This window comes from Falco punctatus (assembly GCF_963210335.1).
Source record: "Falco punctatus genome assembly, chromosome: 8".
NCBI lineage: Eukaryota > Metazoa > Chordata > Aves > Falconiformes > Falconidae > Falco > Falco punctatus.
Window position 1 is genome coordinate 5,162,102 of NC_137588.1, and position 21,968 is coordinate 5,184,069.

The 21,968-nt window shown below is 39.2% G+C and overlaps 1 long non-coding RNA gene across 1 annotated transcript in view; it reads right to left on the reverse strand.

The window, feature by feature from the left end:
- Window positions 1–21,968, reverse strand: part of LOC308068355 — a 156,210-nt gene that overhangs the window by 73,861 nt on the left and 60,381 nt on the right. Inside the window, exon 1 of the long non-coding RNA XR_013929941.1 lies at window positions 1–21,968. This exon is cut by the window's right edge and continues 60,381 nt beyond it. This is a non-coding gene — a long non-coding RNA (uncharacterized lncRNA).

The window sequence follows — 21,968 nt, forward strand, 5'->3', positions numbered from 1 at the left end:
CTCTAAGGGTGAGGAGCCCACTCAAAACCAGGGCCAAAGTAAACAGATTTAGCCTTACTTCATGCTTCCTGACCCACAGCCCTCTCTTCCTGGGATCAAAGCCATTGTCTTAGCCCCAGTTCCTTCTCTTCCCTTGGCAGTGGGCCCTGATTGCTTGATAGATCCCAGCTGCTTTGATCTCCTCTCTTCTTAACTCATTCCTCCCCAGTACTGCAGCAGTAACAATGCAAATGAGGGGGGGAGGGTGGGTTTGTTATTCACACATTTGACAAAACTGGTTCCAAGTATCTTTTTGATAAGCAGAAGATAAATAAATGTCATAGCAAAAGAATACAGGAAAACTTCCATAGTATTTTAATGTAATTGGACCCCTCTAAACTCTGAGAGGTCAGAACCTCTAAGAAGCTGCATTTTACTTAAATCTGGATAGAGGGAGCAAACATTGGCTTAATCCAGCAGTCAGAAATTTCTAGAGCAGCTATTTTCTCATCTTTTTTTCCTCAGCTTCCCCCCTCAGCATTACTAGTAATAGCAGAGATGGCTTGTCTAGCCCACTCCTTACTTCACTGTCCCTCTAGCAATTCTGAGAGACAAAAGGCAGGGAAAGGATTTTCTTGTTTCTGTTTTCACAGCTTAACTGATAGTTTGCAATTCAGAGCAACATAAACAGGCAAAAAAACAAAAACAAATTACACATGCAAATTAACTCAGACTCTGGAATTTAGACAAGAGTTGCCATAGTATGTGTCACATGGAGAGGCAGAATGTGATGCAAGTTATCTTCTAGCTACTTTGGATATACCAGTGGGTTATTGCCCGTGGGGTGAATAAGTCTATATCACAACCAGCATTTCCTATTTACTGCAGAACTATGTGCTATACAGTCCTACAAGCTACAGTGGGGTTACACAGAGCTGAAGGACAGCAATTTGGGCGCACGCATGGTATTAATTACACAAGCTGTTGGCAGCTCTGGGTCTGCCACTGCCTGAAAAGAATGATTTGAACAAGCCTCATTATTACACAAATCACTGAGTAGGTGCTTGGTGCTGGACAGTCCCTGCAGAAACACATGCTGGCTTTTCATCTTTCCAAGTTTTCTTCTATGCTGCTTTTTTCCTTTGAAGTTTGGAAGAATAGAAACTTTGCAAATTTCTTTCCAAATTGAAAGATTCAGTAGCTCCATTATTAATTTTTTACCATGAGATTTAATTTCTTCTGAAAACCTGGATTAAAAGTGACAAGTGTACTGAATTCTTGGAAATCATTCACTCCTGTTGTGAAGTTATTGAAAAGCATGTGTCATATTACCTCTTTAATCCAGAACTCAGGTCATGGGAACCAGATCCTCAGTAAGATTTGAAATGCCTATGACACATTCAGTGCCCATCAGTAACAAATTCTTCTGCTAGTCTGCTATGAGACTGGTATTTCACTAATGTCTGGACCATTCAGGACAATGGAAGGTTTAGACCTGCCTGTGCACAAAAGCTATAGCATTTCTCTAACATTTCTTCAGTTATTTAAAGAGACCTTGGAATATCATGGGAAAGAGTTCCCGAAAGAACTAGAGGCCTGCTAAGAAACACAGAAATGGAGAAAAAGATACAGTTGGTGAAAACTGAACTCACCTTGCACTTTGACTCTGTCACCAGTTCTGGCATAAGAAACAGTGAATCTCATCTGATATCTAAGTCTGTACATACACAAGACTATCAATAGCATCCGCAGAATTCTCAGTAAGACCAGAGGCAATACAGCAGTACAGGCACTTCCATTCATACCAAGTGTTCATTTCTGGCGGCCACTCCAGAGAGGTATTTTCACTGTGAAGGGTAGCTATCAGATTTAAAGATTTTTAAAGATGATAAATTTTGTGTTTGAATAATCATGACTTCTCAAAGCTCAGATTCTTAGTAGTATAATTCTAATGTTCCCTTAATATATAGCATGTAAACATTAGCACTTACAAATAAGGAATCTGGTAGATCAACTCTTTGCTGTAACATAGTATAATGTAGTTATGGACAGTTGCATACTTTGCAACAGGACAGACTTCAACTGCCTACTACCAAACTATGAATTTAATTATCTTTGAATTCTACTGGTTTTCATGTGTGGTTTGTTTCTTTGCTATTAGTATGTCTTCATATTATGTCATCTATTATTATAGAAGTTGGATTAAAATTATGCTCCCCCGCCCTACCCCCTTTTCTTCTGGTAGCAAGTTATACAGGCATATGGAATCAAAATGTTTAATTTCACCCTTACCCAAGGCCAACAGACTTTTTTGTTCGATAGAGATTGCAAATACGTTATCCGACATCTTGGCCTACATACTGTAAGGCAAGGAAGTTTCAGAGTGGTCAGATCTATTTCAGCAGCTCTTATAATATTATAGTATTATGAACTCCTTGTTATACAGGTTACTACATTAACCATCGGTGTCAGCTGAAAATTGACATCTTGAACTGTAAGGTTTCATTTGATAGTAAGGAAATTTGTATGGCAATAAATTATTTCTGGCAGTAGGAATCCTCAGGGAAAAAAATCAGCTATTACCACAGAATATAAACGAGGAATGGGTGGAAAAAAAAAGACAGCCAACTTACTATACATGAAATAAACTCAAATGACATTCACACTTTGCCAGTATACAAGTCTGCTGTTTAGAGAGCGTTTAACTCTTCCCTGGCTGAACTTAGGTGATGACTGCTGCAAGAGCCTGACCTCCCTGCAGCTTGAGGGTCCTGAACACTTTGATATTTTCTCCTCTATTACACAGTAACTCTGAAGAATTCAGAAACACAAACAGAAATGAAGAAATGTACATAAAAACAGGATTCACATCAGCATCCTGAGCAGGGAGTTATATAAAACTAAGCACAGGAAACACTAAATGTCTTAAATCCTGCTCTTTTCAAAGTTCATCCTCTCACTAAAGATTCACAGATGAGAGGCCTCTCAAGGGTGACATCTAACATGAAATTAAGTATTTCTGTCCAAAATGCTTGGATGTCTAGTCCCTCTCCCAAATGTGATTCTGCATTTCCTCCTTACTGAATTCAATTAAACAGCAAATAACTGAACGGGTATATAAGGTATTTCAACAATGTATTGCACTGGCTGCTGCTGAGTCTGGGAGAAAACATTGGGATGGGTGGAGTATTTTGAGGACAAATCAGTTTTGTGTTTTGTGAAACACACAAAATGGACTTTTTTTTTGTTTTTAAAACTTTAAGATTGACACAAATATGAAATAACATTGTACCAGTTAGAATCTTTATACTCACATTACAGTTGCAATTGGAGTTTTCATTAACAATTACAAATTAAATTATATAGCCATACTAGGATTTCATTTATAATTTACCATAAAACCACAAATGACAACTCCCAACACAGAATCTTCAGTCCGCAAAGACAGTGACGGTTCGCAGTTTACAGTCTAAACCAAGAAAAGTTGCTAATTAATCTGATATATAAACAAGTACAACTTGACATGGACTAACCTCTGTATTATTATAAAATTACTGGCTATAACTTTGTAAGCCAAGTGAAAGAGTTATAGATAGGCAGATGGCTATCATAGTAACTTCTTTTATATAAGACAATACAGAGCCTATCCAAATATCGTGTTACTGGAAAAGTGCACCAGGGCAAACCCTAGAGATGAAGTAATAGGGTAAGCGAGCCAAGGTTTCTCTTTCCTAGCCTGCTTTAAGTGATGTTTTTGTCACAGATGTAACTAATGACACACACTGTTGAAGAGAATGTGGAAAAAACTTCGCACAAGAAATGTTATACTTTTATTTTCCTCGCCAGGCATAAATTGATTCCATACACTGTTACCACAAATCCTGTGAATGCTCTGTTCTGTGCAGAAACATATTTTGCTGGCACAGATATGCTGTGTTCTAGTTTTGCTGGTTCTACTCAATATTAAAACTACTCTTTGTTGCTTGGATTTTTATTAGAGGCATACAGTTTATATGACTAAGATGAAGGCTTAGCTTGTACCCTATAAAAGCTTGAGAAAATCCACTGCAGCTCCCTTGTCATTTTTTGTCTGCGCAGTTTTGCTTTAGTTTGAAAAAGAAATGTGAACTGGGCTTTATGAACTGACCATCACTTTTCAAGAAACTCTTTCGAAGATACTGGTCATTTGAGGGTGTGTCCATTAATTTGGAAGAGATTTAAGGAATATTGAGTAGAAAGAGAAAAATGCAACAAAATAACCAAACTTTTTGCCCCTTTCAGTGAAGCCCTTACTGTTCAAAGCAGAGTTCAGCAGAAGTGCATGTCAGTGCTCAGCTTTAATACAAAGGGATTAATGAAATCAGGGTCAAAAACTTTTACATTGGGGTTTTGTTTTCATTTGTGACACTAAACAGCTAAAATGCCTCCTTGGCTTCCTTATGTGCTCAAAGGGCACTGCAGAGCTCTGCTTTTCCCTTCCCCTTTGCCTCCAGGTCCCATACATACAACTGATTCTGACCAAGTGTTAGCAGTTACGTCCAACTCCCAGAAGTTTTTCCTGAACTATGGTTATTCCTGGTGATTCATATGTCTGAGAATCCTTCTGAAAAATAAACTATTGGAACCTTTAAAATAATTAACTTGGCTCTTTTAACGCACAGGATCTTTTGAAGAGATTGTGAGGAAGGGAGAAATGTAAGAGGAGTGGAGGGCTGGACTGTGTGCTTGTGGAATCCTGGCATTGGGAAAGCATTTGTCTTTATCTACTTACACTGGGGCCAGAAGCAGAAAGCCAAGGGCAACTTACCTCCCAGATGCAATGAGTAATGATGTGTAAACATATCAAAGAGATCTTCTCTTTTCCAATAAAACCAAGTCCAACATAATTTTTGCTTCAAGGGAGTGAAGGGGAAATTTAAAAAAAAAAACACCTAGACGTACAGAAGGCTTGCACTCTTATCTAAACTGGTCACTACCTTTCCAATAAATCTTTTTATGCAACTTTCCCTTGCCCCATTTTATGTGAACATAGGTATTCAGTCCTGTCCACACAGAACAAGGCTTTGAGCAGAGTAATATTCAATAAAGACTCAAAACTCCAAAGGCCTGCTGCTAAGCTTGCTGCTGACTCATTCAGGGAGGTTAGCGAGCTGCTTAATCCATTCCTAGTTCTGTTTATTCACCTGGAAAATTAAGGGGCAAGTCATAATTATTGTTTATAAAGCACTCTGAGAAAAACTTATAATTACATCCTCATTAAAAAATGGTATGATTTGTTTGATTCTGCATACCACCAGTACCCTTGTGTGTCCTCCTGACTCAAGGACTTACTTAACATTTCTGTAAGACTTATATTGTTGCTTTACTGAACACTTTTAGTTCTCTGCTTTCTCTGAGGCTTGGTATTCTCCATGCTATATTGTATACTGGCCTGTAAAAACTGAAAAATAAAGGTAAGAACCTGCATTATTCCTTAAATGCTGAAGTTTACATATCAGGTTGTTCAGAGGAGGGGAGGGAAGGTTCTGCACTTGAGTCACGTGCACAACAGCTATTTATCGAGGAGAAAAGAAACTTGGATTGAGTGACGAAGTAATGACGCTGACAGCATGAGGTTTTCAGCTCCCTAAGAACCGGCTTGCATACCTTCAGGAAGGAACTGGCAACTGATTTAGAGATACTGACTTGAATCAATAGCTCTCAGGTTTCAGAAGAAGACAGGTTTGGTAAGAACAGAAAAAGTTGAGTCTCAGTGAGTTCTTCACTCCTTATCTCTAATACAAACGCTGTTCTCAACTTCAGTAGTTCCCACTGGCTGGACATGTGAAGCTGCTATGTATAGAAGCTGGTGCAACAGCCAAGTGCTTTCTTACTAACAGCTTTCAGCTCCCGCTTTTTCTTGTAGCATGCACTGAGCAAAACGAGTTCCCTGTTCATTACAGTCATTAGAACTGCATCCTGTGTCCTAGATTTGCATTACCCAGGCTAGGTCTCCCCATTCCCCAGAAGCCTGAGCAAATCTGCTCTCAAATCTCATTAGCTGCAGTATTTATAGGTGTACATATTGGTTGAACACAAAAGGAAATTAGATACATGAGTTTTGTCATTAATTTTGTTGGGGTTTGTTGTTTTTTTTTTTTACTTGGAGAATATCTGGGAGTGAGTGTGTGTGTGCGCATGTGCATGCATGTGCATCTAGATAGACAAATGTATTAAAACCAGACTAACATCTACTTCCCTGCTTCCTTTGCCTCAGTACTCCTGAGACTTCTTTTGGCTGCAGTTGGGGACTTGAACCTTGTGCATGTACTCTGAACTGAGCTTCTTTTTTCCTCTATCTTTATGACCTTTTGGGTCAGTGCTCTTCCGCACTCCCGGCCACTGTGCTCTCGCACTCTGAGACTTTATGTCCTAGCAATTAGAGATCATGTCCTTGTTGCCCGAGTATGGAAATTCCATCGCTCTAAGTGCTGGCTTTAGGGAGGATGGGGGAAGACTAATATTTCATCTTTTTTCTTCTTTTTTTTCCGCTTCTTCTTGTCTTAGGCACATTTATTCACTGTTAAGAACTGACAGGTTCAGGGATGTGTCTGTAGAACCCTCCCCTGCTCCTTAACTCCAAGGGCATGTGAACACCAAAAGACAGTAGGCATGTTCACATATGCTCAGAGAATCTTCAATATTGTTTCTGTTTTGTTTCCATCTTAACAGAAAACTCAATTACAAACAGTGCTTACTAAACTAACCCAGCTCCTCTCACCCATACAGTGAGTCACCAGCACTTTCCATAATAATAAGATGAATAAGCATATTTTTAGGCTTTTGTACTCGACTATGCTTCACAGAAAAAGGGACCTTTGACACTACTTCTGGACCTACAGTCTGCTGCTTCTAGTAAAACAGGGTTTCACGTCGAGCTTTTCACCCTGTGGATGATAAAGGAGTAATGCATTTTTCAATCAAAACCAAATATTGTACATCTTGGTCTTATGAGTCAACACAACTTTTTAACTAAGCTGCCCTGTAAGCAAGATAGCATCTGCAAGATGATAATGAGAAACAGCTGTATGACAGAGCTCTGCGAAATAAAACCTTGTTTATGCTCTGTATGGATATGCACATAATGATCCAGGGATATTCCAAAAACTGCACCAGCTTTCCAAAAATTAAAGGCTACCATCTCTTTCCTTAATTTTTATGTTGGTTTGAAAAAAAATGTGGTACATGGTCCATTTGATCTGTCAATGGGACAGGCACAGCATACAGTGAAAGCCCACAGCCCTGCAGAAATCCAGAAGTTCTGTCTCTGGCAGGACTTTACAGGGATTCCAGTGTACTATTTCATATCACTGGAAAAAATGACAAGTGGAAATGTTTTCTTAAAGGAGGTTTCTCAGTCTAACTGCAGAACTTAATATATCTCTGCTTTTCATAATACAGTGCTTCCCACAAATTGTGAGAGGATCGTGCTTAGTAACCCAGCTCAAGCACTTCAGACAAATGTAATTTCTATGACAGTCAGAAGGAAAGAAATCCATCAGTTTAAGGACCTATATCGTATACAAAAAGTTTGGGGTTTTTTTTTAAACTTTATATCAACATTCTGTAAATTAACAAGGAATCAGCGAAAGTCCCAGCACAACATACTCTTTACTACCAAGAGCAATGAGCGAAGAACCCTTTGTACATGGGGTCATTAAGAATACTGCAGTCATGAAGGGAAACACCATGTCACTGGGATACAGGAACTGGTATTTCATATGGATCTGAGAGCTAGGCTTGCTTTCAAACCTTTTCAGACTGAAAATCCAGCTTTGAGAAATTACAAAAGTCCATGAGACAGAGCCCCTGCTAGGAGTAATCAGTGACGCTGCTTGATTTCTAAGGGAACAAATGGTAACAAGACATCCTAGAAATATCTTATGACTGGTCATTTCATTAAACACCGCATTCAGAAAGTGGTCATTTAAAAACATATGTACTGGTATGCTGCATAGGGAGCTATCACAAATACCTGTTAGTTTGTGCTCGTATTCCTGTGTTTTACATTTACAGTGTATTGTCTGGAGCACACCAAATTTTCTAAGTCAGTATTGGTTTTGCACCTCATTGTTAATATGCTGTTTACTTCCAGTTTCAGATAACTTATGAAGTTGTTAACAGAGACATAATATTAACTGCTTAGGTTTCTGAATATTCACTCTATTAACTCCCCACACACATTCTAGTTTAATCCTATTTTTTATTATGCCTCGTCCTTGTGATTTTTATAATCCAGACAATTTAGACTGGGAGTAGAATTTAAAAAGGTGCAATATCAAATAGTTTGTAAAATAATTAACTCTGTAATGTATTCCATAGAGCTATACTATGCCTATAATAAGCATACATAAATTAATTTTGATGCATCATGCTTGGCACAGAGGTAAGTGGGCATGTAATTAGCTCATTTATTTTATGTTTCTTCATCTAGTAATAACAAATTTTTTTTAAGCAATCAAGTTATTCAAGCACAACTTAATTTAAACCTAGCGTATGATTTACTGCACCAGATCTGGTAGTTCTGTGAAGGCATAGAAATTCCTCCTACCCCTCCACCTCAGCCCCCTTAACAGCTGCCCCACTTCAGCAGGTGGAAAGAAGCCACATGACATACTACTTTCAAAGTCAGAATAAGCAAAGCCCTGGAATGTGCGGATGCACAATTAACCCTTTGCTGTTATGAGGGTGTATTAGTTGATTTACAGGAGTCATTGTGTTTCCTTTTGGAAATCTCTGTTTAAACAGAGAAAGAAGCAGGAGCCTTTCACTAAGTTCATTGGGTTTTGGCTTAAATCTTACAATGACACCAGAATACATATTCATTTGTAAGCTATCATGCAGATTTGTTTTTCCACAATGACCTATTCTCTTCTTCCACAAGGATTTGTTTCTTCACCTGTTCCTATTTCCTTTTACTCTGACATGCTATAGAACACTGCTGGTCTGTGAGTAACAGGGAATTATTTTCTCATTCAGGACTCAGAACCTTGCCCTACTGGCAATGGTCCAGATATGGGTGGGGCTGGAAAATAATCCATTTGAAAATATTCTGTACAGGCAGAAGTTACATTTACCCTTTGTTGCTCCTAATCATACACACACAAAAAAAAATCCTTTTGCTCCATACCAAATCTGCTCTTGAGAGTTCAGTTTTTCATAGGTAGAGTTGGTATTTTGGCCAAGGACATCTTGGATATGCGCCTTGGATGCTAAAAGGGATCATAAAGCCAAACTACGGAAGCTTGTGCTCCCAATAGATGTTTTAGCTGGATAGCTGTGTACATCTTAGGAAAAGCAGAATGACCGGTCTGCCTTGAAGACCAGGGATCCTTCAGGGTCATCTTGGCTGGCTGCTTTTCTGTGCCCAAGGAACCTGGCAGGTTGCAGAAAATCCTGTCATATGTGATTCTCAGCATACAAATCAAGTACTTGCATTTTAGAAATCTATTTAAGCTGTCATGCCTGTACAGTTCAGGAAACTCTAGTATGTCCCCAGCAGCACAAGGTTGCCTGGAAGGACACTTCCTTTACTGTGTGGCAGAGATCTTAGCTGCATATTCCAGAGGAGCTCAGCAGGAAGGCTTGAGAGAAAAGGACTAGTGAACATGAATCAGCTGGCAGAACTGAACTCTGACAAGACGAAAAAGCAAATAGTAAAACCACCACTGCATGCATTTGCATTGTTTGAGAAAATGTGTCTTACACTGCAAATGCTATCTGTCTGCCTCAGTCAAAAATGTCAGCGTTATTTTAGTTACTGCCTGCAGAAATTGGCTTAATTCACAATGCAGTGGACGACAGGGCATCAAACTAGTCTCTGTAATCAAGGATGTCATCTTTTTTTGTGCCTTTACAAAAATTCATGCCAAAAAAAACCCTCTTTGTTGGTATGTAAAAAATATGTTGGTGATATTTCATATTCTACTCTGTTCCTGTAACAGACAGCTGCTCAAGAATCCAATGAGGGGTATAAGGGCTGTCTGTCTTATTAAAGTTTCAGAATAAATCTCGAAGAGGTTAGAAATCTCATAATTAATTTTGCTGGCGCTAGCCTACTTTTCATTTCTATTATTTCCATACAAAATTTTATTCACAGGGCACACTCCCCACCCACCTCACCCACCACCACCCCCCGGCAAGGACTCTTGCATCAGTCTGTCTTCTGCGAAATCCATAAGGAAAATGTGATTTGTTTGTTTGGACTTGCCTCACCCCTGGCAGAGGCTGTATGGCATCTAGTGAATGAAGCCTAAGATTACCTATCTCCTGGATAAAAACCAGAAGGAATGGTGTCAGTTAAGATGGTACAATGCTGCCTTGAAAAATAATATAAAACTCACTATCACTGAACATTTAGCACATGTGGCTGATCCTCTAGTCACGTCATCCCAGGTGTCCAGCTAGGGCATGAGCGTATCATAGAATCATTTAGGATGGAAAACACCTTTAAGATCACAGAGTCCAAAATGAACTGCACAGAACAACAGGCAAGCCACAGCTGAATCTAGTGTGCTGAAAGCCATACTTTAAAAATGCGAAACTATGCTCTGAAAAAAACTTGCACCATCTGACCCAATTAGGTGTTCTGATATTAAACTGTTCAGTTCATTTGTGGGAGGCTGGGTAATACTTCCGCATCCCATTGCCTTCACAGGAGGCAGTCCACAAATAATTTAATAACTCCATAATTTAGGCAGCATCTAACAAGATCACAGTAAAGAAAGTACAGGTAACACACGGGAAATTGCTCTTTAATGAACAACCTCAGTCCTCTAAACAGTGACACAGAAATAGAGTGTATGATGATGCAATCAGAGACCATACCAAAGTGTATATGCAAAAAAACCTAATGAGAGCTGGAAAGGCAACTACTTCACCTGTAATTTAAACCCTTGACTTTGCCACCTCACAACCTCATTTCAATATAGTTTTAACATATAGTGTGCGATTTTAAAGTTACTTCTTTCCCATCTGATACATCATTATTCTGTCCTAAAGAACAGCTCTGTGTGCAAAGGACATATGATAAAAGCCAAACAAACATCATGATCACAATGCTCCTTCATTATTTAGAAAACTAAAAAATTATTAGTTGTATTTAATCCATTAATTTATTAAGGAGAAATGGAGAAATTACTGTACTTTTTCCTTTTAAATGTGATAGCTGCCACAGGTCTACTAAATGCATTGTAATATACTAATGCTGCCCATTTGGACAATATTGAATATAGAAGTATAGCAGTACAAATTGATTCAGCAAATGAAGTCTTCTCCTGACAAAGACCATGTTTCAGAAACTGAAATCACTGGTGATAGGAATAGAAATTCAATCACAACCTGAGAATAGCTCTTCTCCCACTTAAGGCAAAGGGATGAGCACCATAGCTGCCTGCTACACAGAACCCTTCCTCTTTTCATATATCATTTTATAGTTACAAAAGCAATTTCTCTTTTAAATAGGGAAGAAAAACGACAGTGTTGTTGCCCAAATGACAGCATTTAGAGATATGAAAAGACACCAGAGTACTTTGCTATAAAGTATTTTGAAGATTTGATTATTTCTTCAAGTCACACATGTCCATGCATTAAAGCAGCAGGAAATATAGCCCATTTTGCTGGCCCCTCTGGGTTGTGACTATAGGCACAGTAGTAGACCGAACAGACCACATGCTCCATATACCTGCATAAAACAAGCTGACATTTTTCAGGTTGGCACTAAGTTCCTGTGTGTCAGCCAACAGATGTGGCCAGATTTGTGATGGAGGGTGTGCTAAACTTACAAGAGAGCTGGAATAAATTACTCTGTTGTTCCAACAACTGAGAAACAGCAGAAGAGACGTACTCAAGTCACATTTTTCTCCTGGTGCTTCTCCCAAAATGATATGTTATAAACTCTCCATTACTAAGTAGATGAGTTAATCACTAATTCCATTGAAGCTCAAAGACATAAAAATAAGTAAGTGCATGGCTCTCACACCTAAAAAGTTAATATTCATGGACTTAGTTTGTCTATTCTGTAAACCAGAAGCTCTTTTTATGTCAGGAACCTTACTTCTACCCCCAAACTGCTCTGATTCCTCTCTGCATCTGCCAGATTTCAGATTAAGCAAATATGGAGTTTTAGTGATGCAAAACAGTGACTTCCCAATAAAAAGGAACAATGCATAAACCCTTTTTCTAAAACTATCATAAGTAATCAACAATATCTAATACTTGGCATAAAGATTTTATTTTCTAATGACTTTTATTAGTCAGGACTTATTAGGATAGCTCAGCCTGGGATACCACACAAAGATTTTAGCTTTATCAATCAACAAAAATGTTTAACAAGTTCTTAAGCAGATTGCATGTCTCTTCTTCCTCTGTGAACAGAATCTTTCTCTATGGATCTCTTCACCTTCAGATTATTGAATTCTGGCATCTCTCCCTGGGATTTGGAAAGGGAAAGAAGGTTTTCCTTGTGGAAAGCTTGATGTTGCTATTACTAGTCTCTGGAGTTCAGTGGACAGATTTCCAAACAATTAAACTCCTCTGCATCCAGTAATGAAAAAGACTCTTACTTCCAAAATCTGTTCACAGTTTCAGGAGTTCTGTACTCACAATTTAAGGGAAGCATAATGTAGTGCATTATATTGCTCCTTTTCACGCAATATTTTTTTCATTTGTGACATAAACCCTTTATGCTCAGTGGTCACACATACTAGAACTTGGCCAGGGACTCAGTTGCTCAAGAATTATATCCAGTTTGGTTTTGGTGATTTACTTGAGCAACACTCATCTTCTTGATTGGCTGAGTGCAGGTTTGTGAAAATTCTGTGTCTAATTTATTGGATGTCATGTCGTATTTTTTTTCTGGGAGGAAAAAAAACAGCATTCAGGCATAAAGATTCTATTCTATAGGATATGACGCATACAGATATATTTAGGACAAAGGCCATTTCATTTCTCTGAATGTGCAGGCTTCGTCATTTTCCAGACACAAACTTAATCTTGTTTTCTAATTTTTCCTCTAAGTTAGCATTATCTTTTTGCTGGTTCTTTTAAGCTTGAATTTTGTTTTGAAATACCTTGTAGTACGGTCTTGTTCTTTTTCTTTCATTGTGCGAGTCAAAGCTTGGTCTTCTTAGAGGATAAAAGTAACTGATTAATTCCTGATTGGGTAGTCAAAAAATGAGCCCAAGGACTGTTTTTATTGCATGTGAAAAATTAACATATTCAGATCAAAAGAAAGGCAACTCTCCTGTCATCTCCTTCTGCTACCAAACTATGTGCCTGAACGAGGATAACTTTTCACTTGAGCCACAAGCCTCATCTTAAGAGCAGGATCTAATCTGGTCTGATTATTCTAGATGGACACTCTTTCTAGAACAGATCTCTTAAAGATTTGTTTTTCCAGTTGTTCTAGTATTTTTTCCACATTTTGCAAATAGGTTGCCAACTTCTCTTTTCTTTAAATTTATCTCAACGGAACACTCTGATTCCTTGTTTTCTTTGCAGTTGAGTAAATTTGTTCATGAAATTTCTGTCTTTTCATCAGATGTATAACTGTCATATGGTTTACAGCAAAAAAATAATAATGAGTTAGAGAGATAGCAATCACAGGTTGAACACAATGTCTTCCTTAATGTCAATAAAATATAAAAAAAAATTTCTTTAGAGCAACTTGTATTATATATTCATTTGCCCTACCTTGTTTCTCTGAATTTAAGTTCCAAACTATAGAATATCAGCTTCCAGACTACCCAAAATGTAATTTCTGTTCCTACTTCCATGCTTCTTCTGTCTTCGGTACCCACATGTGGATTCAGTGGGTTCCCCAAAACTAATTTACAGTAAACTACTCATTCAGGAAGCTCAAACCTGCAAATAACTTTCTATAGCTCTCCCCTCTAACTTCTTGATGTACATAAGTGTCAGCTGTAGGCAACAGAATGACCAAATTCATAGAATCATTTAGGTGGAAAAAGACCTTTAAGATCATCAAGTCCAACCATTAATCCAGCACTCCTAGGTTCACTGGGAAACCATGTCCCTAAATGTCACATCTACATGTCTTCTAAATACCTCCAGGGATGGTGACTCAACCATGTCCATGGCCAGTGTATTCCAGTGCTTGACCAACCCCTCAGTGCAGAATTTTTCCCTAATATCCCATCTAAACATTTTCTGACACAACTTGAGGCCATTTCCTACTGTCCTATCGTCTGTTACTTGGGCAAGAGGAAATTTAGTAATAATTCCATAGTAAGCAACTAGAAAGAATAATTCCTCAACAAGTCTAATAGTCACATTCCTGCTTCTCTCCCCTTTCCTCTTGTACATGATTGTGGGTTATTCAAACCCTAATCCAGAGCTGCCCACTCTCCAACTCAATGAAATGGTAATGGTGCAAAATGCCTGTAGAAATTACACATAACAACTGTTGCAGTTTCCCTGCTTTGGATTTCAATACGCATTCAAATGATCACATTCCAATAACATGGTACTCACTGTCTGTCCAAATGTGTGTGACAAACTTACTATTTTTAAAATGACTTAACAGCTGGACAATTTTTGGATTCTTTCCAACTAGTCGAAGTTTTTGTGAATGCATGCCAATTATTTGTCATAAATCAGGTTTTGCCTCATTTTAGGTGAACAAGAAAGTCTGTCCTTTAGCAGTTGAGAAGAAAGCTTTCAAGGATGTGCCAAAGAACTGCTTCCGATTTATAGAAGGAAGGAGGGCTTTATGGAAACTAACTTTGAGAGAGACTTGATCACGTATAAAACCCACCAGTTTTAATTCATGCCAGCAATTTTGACTGATACCTCAGAACAGTTATTTTGACATTATTTTGACATATTAACTCAGCACATTCTGATGCATTCTGAAAAAAGACGATTTTCATTTGGCTTTTTTAGAAAGCCTGAACAAGAATAACAACAAATAAATTGAATATTGTTTTTATTTCAGTCACTGAATGGAAAATGATAGGTAAACTAAAATTTTCCACTGACATTCTTTGAAATGTTTACACTTTTACCTTTGTGTTCTCAATTGAAAAGCTGACAGTTTAGTTAAACATCATACACAGTAGCTATCAAAAAAGTTTTAATTTAGGATTAGATAGGTAATTTGCTGTTAAACTAGTGAATATATATACACCATGTCTTAAATGCGAAAAACCAAATAAAATCTGATTGAATTATTGTAGGTCAATGTTATATATATTCCAGCCATATTTCACAAACTTCTTGGGCCTAACAGGTCCTAAAATGATACTTTAAATATCACTGATTTTCATTCATGAAGATTTTTTTCATATCTGAGGGATTTATACTAGCCTAACCGTAAAGATGCAGCTTAAAGGAATAAAAAATAACTTCTACTTAAATCGAATATTGACATGCAAAGAAGTATTTTATGTCTAAATCAACACTGAGACTTACCTGATCATTCTGTTGAACAAATTCTGCTATGAATCAAGTTGCTAAAAATTCTGTACTTCATTTGATTTTCTTGAAGTCTGATCCTGGGTATTTCTAGTCCATAGGAAAACTGCAATCCATCCTGTAATAAAGAAAAAGAAAAAGGCAAGGAGGAAACATGGTGTTGACCTTTGACTTCCCATCACCCTGAAGAACAACACTATTGTAGCATTAGAAACATTTCAGGGGAAGGAAAAGAATAGATACCAGTATTCTGGAAGAAAAAGGAACTATCTGTGTCAAGGGGAGGGGAGTGGGGGGGAAGAAAGAGAACAAGAATTAAACCCAGAAATTTAAATATGAAGAAAACCTTGAACTTAAAATTAAGATAGTTACACTACAGAAACAGAGAATAGACCAAACAAAGAAAACACTAGTTCTAAAGAGAGTGCTACCTTTATAAAGTCCAGAAAACATTCAGTTTTTATATTGTAAGTGTTATTTATGGAGGGAGATAGCTAGCTGAAAATAATGAAAGAAATTTGCTGTCGTAACAGGATTAAAATTAAATACATATTTTAGTGATAGAAAATCTTTAATATGAATAATTTAGTGATTAAATTCTTTAATAAGTAATGATTAATCATGCTTGATTTTCCTGATATTTATCAATAAAAAACCCAAAGATTTACTTTCCAGTATGACAATAGTCATGTACACTATCTCTTATAACTTGTTGACTATATATATATTTTGGAATAAAAATGAAGTTGATTTAACAATAAAAATAAAGTTTATCTGTGTCACTTAAAAAGGTTTTGATTTGACTACATAGTGAGACTGTCTTCTCAGTGACAGAATCATCCACGCTAACAGTTCTTTATCTTTCTGGAAACACTGTGATGTTGTCACAGAGAACTTTTTTACCTTCAGTTATCCATGGCCTTTCTCCTTACCTTAAGAATCACATACAAACTCTGTATCTTTTTCCCTTTCAGCACTTCAGAGGTATCCAGGGTCTGACCAATTTTTGAGACAACAGCCCAGAAATCTGCACATGCCCGTTCAAATCTGTTTAATCGGGGGTAACTTCCAGGATAACGATGCCATGGTGCAGAAGTGCAGTTCAATGCCTGATGCTGGATAGCATATGAATCACGATGGGAGAGGGGTTAGGCACAGAAGACTAAGCATAAGAATCAGGGATGCTCTCTTAGAATTAGATCCCTACCGAGAGAATTCACAGGTCTTTGACACCACGCAGAACCAGTTAGTATCAACCATGCAGCACAGCACGAATGCAGATACCCACACAGGTTCACACCTGTGGCTTCTTTCAGGGAAGGCGATGCCAAAACTGAAAATAAGTGCTTTTTAGCAAAGCTAATGAGCTTGCAAGCAGCATCACAACCATTCACCTTGACCATTTTTAGTCAGCTTCAACCTGGAGATCTCTGCCCAGCTTTCCCTTGTGAAGAGTGCCCATGAATACACGGCACACAGGTTCAACATGGGGCCCGCCGAGCCTGGCTGTGGCAGGGGAGGGGGGGAGGCAGTAGCTAAAGCCAATGTTAAAATGTTCTCATGACCACCTAATTATGTCTGTCTCCCAACTGCAATGTAACTCAGACAGTTCAATAACCTGGGCCACGTGTCAGCATGCGGAAGCAGATCACAGCGCCACTCCAAACATCTGCACTGCGGTAACACGAAGGCTGTGCTCCCAGCATGTTCCTCCAGGCTTCAGCCTTGGCTCCGCTCCCTGCCGGTGGGCTGGAGCCTGGAAGGGGCTCCCCAGGGAGCAGCCTGCAGCTGTCCCGCAGAGATCCCGTGCCAAGGCGGTTTTTTAAGGAAGCAGGCTTTGAGAATACCTTCTGCATCTTCAACCTTCTGCTTGGTAGAGACCAGGACAGACTTGGGGACATTGCTCAGCCCTTCTAATAGCACTGTTTCACCTTTGTACTGTACTGAAGGGTAACATTTTAGCACTGGTTTGGAAAGGCGGTTGATATACATGTACCTGCTAATGCCATTTTCTCTGCAGTTTTCTCTCTAAATGTCCTTTCCAGGCTTTGCTGCTTGCCATAGATCAACAGATTGGAAGAGATTATACCATTGAGTATAGGGACCAAAGAATACCCTATATAAATGACATCCTAGATGCAGTATAACTGTTACATTAATTACTGGAAAATGGGTGTTCTTTATTTCTGCTGCAAAATCATTACATACAGAGTAATAATCAAGAAAGGACATTGTATAAATCACAGATTGCTTGAACAGATTCCCTCATATTTTTCTGTTTTCACTTTCATGTTAAGACAAAATACTGTAGAGTAAATCAGTTATCAAGAGGCTTAAAAACCTATCAGCGATATGACTAGGCTAGAGTGTAAAGTAATGGGTGTACCCATATCACACAATGGAACATTGTTCAGAGACCCCTAAGTAGGGACAACCAAGCTAAAGTGACATTTTGTTACTTCACTAAAACATTAATCATCTTGCTTAATAGAATATCTTTACAAGCCCATCTTTCTTTTAAATATAGACCGATTATTGTTCTTGGTTTTGTAGAAAAAGTGTGAAGTGATTGGCTTAGCCTTCCCCTCTCCTCCACAACTTTCATCCCCTAGCTTCTTAAGCTACTATAGCTGCTAAACTGAAGAGATTGCAAGAAAGCATACACCATTTGCACATTCTTAACTGGATACAATTAATGTTATTTAGGAAGCAACAAAAGCACATGCATCTTTTTATAAAACAAACACAAAAAATATCCAAGTACTTATTTCTAAAGTGACTAATGCTGACTTACCCATTATGAATATTCCTATGGAAGAATTATTGGAGATTGGGCTTCAGCAGGTTTTGACACAGTAACATGTGCCCCTTTTCACTGTGTTTCTCAAAGACTCCTGTTCTGGTGTACTCTTACTGAAAACAGAATGTTCCCTCCAAATTCCAGACTTCCCAACTATGTTTCTCCAGAGCCTTAAACCTCTTCTAGAAAATGATGCATCCACATACTTCCATCAAACAGCAGTGGCAGGGCACAGAAGAAATGTCTGTATTTCAGCAGAGAAGCAAGTTGCCCCCCACCCCTGAAGCCAGGTGTTTTCACTGATATCTGACTCTTGTGACAAAAAGGCCACTAATTAATCTGATAAAAGAGTAACGACCTTGCCCCCTTTTAATCTAATGCTTGTAAAACACCCTGCATTGTTCTAGTTTAGTATTAGTTTCAAGGAAAGATAGTTTACTTGCTATTCACTGTCTCTAAATGATACACTTGTGAGGGATTCCTCTGCATATCCCATGAATGAGGGCTAAGAAGAACAGAAGCATTTCAGCGTATATACTTTTGAAAGTAGTTTTCCACATTTTTCATGCTGATAATCCAAGCCAAATATCACATGGCTGTTAGGACTGATTTATTTTTTCCCCTCCTTGCCACCATTGTGGGTACTGTTCCAGAAAGTAAAAACAAAATTCAGCTATGCAGTTCATCTTGCACCTGTCCCCTTTCTATAGCTTTTCCTTCTGAGAGAGGAAACATTAGGAGTGCATGGCTTTTGCTTTGAGTCCAGGAGGAAATGTCATGATGCAGCTTTTCTGGAAATTATTGGGGGCAGACTGAACCAGCTGGGCTAAAAAATGTTAGGAAATATGTTTTTCCTTTCTTGAGAAAATGAATCAGACAGCTTTCTGCCGAGTATTACATTTGGAGGCTGGAACTAGAAGTATTGTTCAATGGGTTGCACCGTGAGTACCAATATTTAGGCCTTCAGTCTATTTTTGGATATTGGTCGCTGATAACAATAGACACAGCTCAAACTGATGCTGCAGGTTGCCAAGCAGTACTCTGCAATGCCACTAGGCTGTGATGGTTTTTGCATTACTCTTAACTGGGAGAGACACCACACTGCTGGCTAGTAGTGTGATTTCTGGCAATGCTGGTTCAGAAATGGAGCAAGCTGCTAAATGCCTTCAAGCATGCCAGCACTATAAAGTATTTGGTTTCCCTGCCTCTTTGGCTCCCCCACTCCTCCCTGAAATCCTATTTCACCTTTAATAACAAGGCTATACTCGCTTCACATATTGAATTTCCAATACTCCTAGCACGTGCTTTCTGTGCAGCAGTCCTGGATGCCAGGAGATGCCAGGGACAGGGGGTACATAACACTGCTCCTACCCATTCCCAGGTATCTTCCCCATTTTCTTCCCTGCAAACAAGCAAAAAAATAGCCACCTGTTTTCAGGGAAAATAGCTCCTATACCTTTTGTGGAAAGCACTAAGGATAAAAACACCTTGGCCACAGCAGCGAGAGAACAGTGCAGGATGGGCAGTGTGCTCCTGCACCACGGCGTGCTGTGGCTACCCAGATTCCTCGCTTTGCTATCTTACCTCCTCTTACTCAGAATTTGTAGTGGAATATCTCTGATGAGCACAGCGCTCTCAGCACAGTCTGGGGAGAATAAATGTTGATTTCCTCCTTTTGAAGTGAGCCTCCAACGAGTCACGCTTCTCACCAGCTTATCCAGATAAGAAAACTGTCCCTTATCCCGAGCTGCTTCTTGTAGGTTTATTCCACTGGTACCCTCTGACAGAGCAGCCTCTTTAAGTTCTGTGGAGTTGCCCTGCAGCCTCAGAGCTGGCCAGGGGGTTGCAGCCTTCCCGGGCAGCTGCGGTTTTTACTGGAAGAGCCTGGGAAAGGTGAGGGGTGGCAGTGCACCTGGCACCCGTGCCTCCCACCCAGGCCAGATACTGGATGCCAGGCAGCAGCCTCCATGCACAGGAGCAGCTTCCCACTCCGTGGTGGTGAGCATAAGGTGACATGTCATTTTAGAACACCACATGCGCATTTTTAAGACTTATTACCTGACTACCACTCATATCTAATGTTGTGGGTTGGTTTGTTTTGGTATTTTTCTTTGTCTGTTTTGGCCACATAATGATTCTATTTACACAGTCTTAAAACTCAGCTCAATTGTCCTCAGTTATCCAGGTAATGAAACAGTGAGACTGATTCACAAGAAAAAAATAAGAGGAGCCCATTCACCTCCCAACAGCTGTGAGCAACCATTGAGCCAGGCAGCAACAACAACAAACCTCAAATTAGAGGGATCATTAACAAAATAACAGCATGAACACCACACTCAGAGGCTTGGGACATCTCGCCTCCTTCCAGCAGCAGTGACGCACACTGAGGAGGGCAGCGCATCATCAGCAAGGATCATGCTGCCTCTGGTCACAGCACCGCTGCTGCCCCTGCCCCGGCTGCCCCGCTGCCAGCGTCTGGCAGAGCCCCTCTGCAGTCACTTGTACTGAAATCTCTGAAGATTCAGGCTTTACCCTCTTGTAGAGGACACGCCAGTGTGGGCGGTAGCATTTGCTTTCCAAGAACAGAAAAAAAAACCACTTCAAAGGCCCTGGGAACATCCCATGTAAAACTGTGGTAAATAGTTGTTGGTTTGGGACTTCTTTTATGACACACCATAAAAGAAAATAGCATCAGTGAGAGATGCTGCAACTTTATATGACACAATGAAGAGCAATTTATTACTTTGCAAAATATAACGTTGCCTTTTTATCTGACAGAGTGTTCATCACATCAACGGTGGGTCGTTTTATAGAGCATTTTATGGTGACTGTAGAGCTCGTGCTGCTTAGGACAGATACCATTCCTGCCCTGTTGCTGCCTTTCCAGTTTTTCCAGCATTTTTATGGAGGAAGATAAAGGTATAGCAAAGAGGAGAAACACCATTTCTGCTCATCCTGTCAATCCAAGCCATGTCATTTTCAAAATCTTAATATTTCTACTGTGATAAAACTGCTTTTCCTTTTTTTCCTGTTAGTTTTTTCATAAATTCAGAGATATATTTTAAATATCTGTAATTCACTTTGTGTATTTTCAACCCATGCAGTTCTGCATAGTTGAAATGCTAAATAAATTATAAATAATAAAATCTTCAAGTCATGGCTTGTATGAAAATTATCCCTCACTTGCATCTTAATTTCTGAGGAATTTGGGATTCGTCCTTCAATAGTTTTTGACATCAAGTGAGGGAGGGAAGGCATTGAGGATGAGAAGAATGTATGTCTTCCAGGAAACATTCAGCATTTCAGATCAACACAGAACTCTAAAACAAGTTCTGCAGATACTGGCACCAAAGCAGGAGTGTGGAGGAATGCCACAATAAGGAATTAATTCCTCTGGGCCTCCACAATTGTGTAAAGCAGTAGTTTTGTGTGGTGATGAGGAAGACAAAGAAACCAGGCAGAGGTAAATGTCAGAACGATAGAACAAGAGTGTAAAAAGTTTCTGTTGACTGAACCTAAGGCTCAAACTACCAGCATTTCTACTTTCTGGAATGTGTCTACTGTCATGGGAAAAAATAGGGGAGGGAGTGGAAGCAGGGCTGTAAATGACCACCGAAGCCTCGCATGAAAGCTGCTGCAGTAAACAGAAAGATGAAGTGCCACTGCCTCAGCAGGTGTCTGCTCAAAACAGGCTGAAATCGCTCATTGCTTTGGG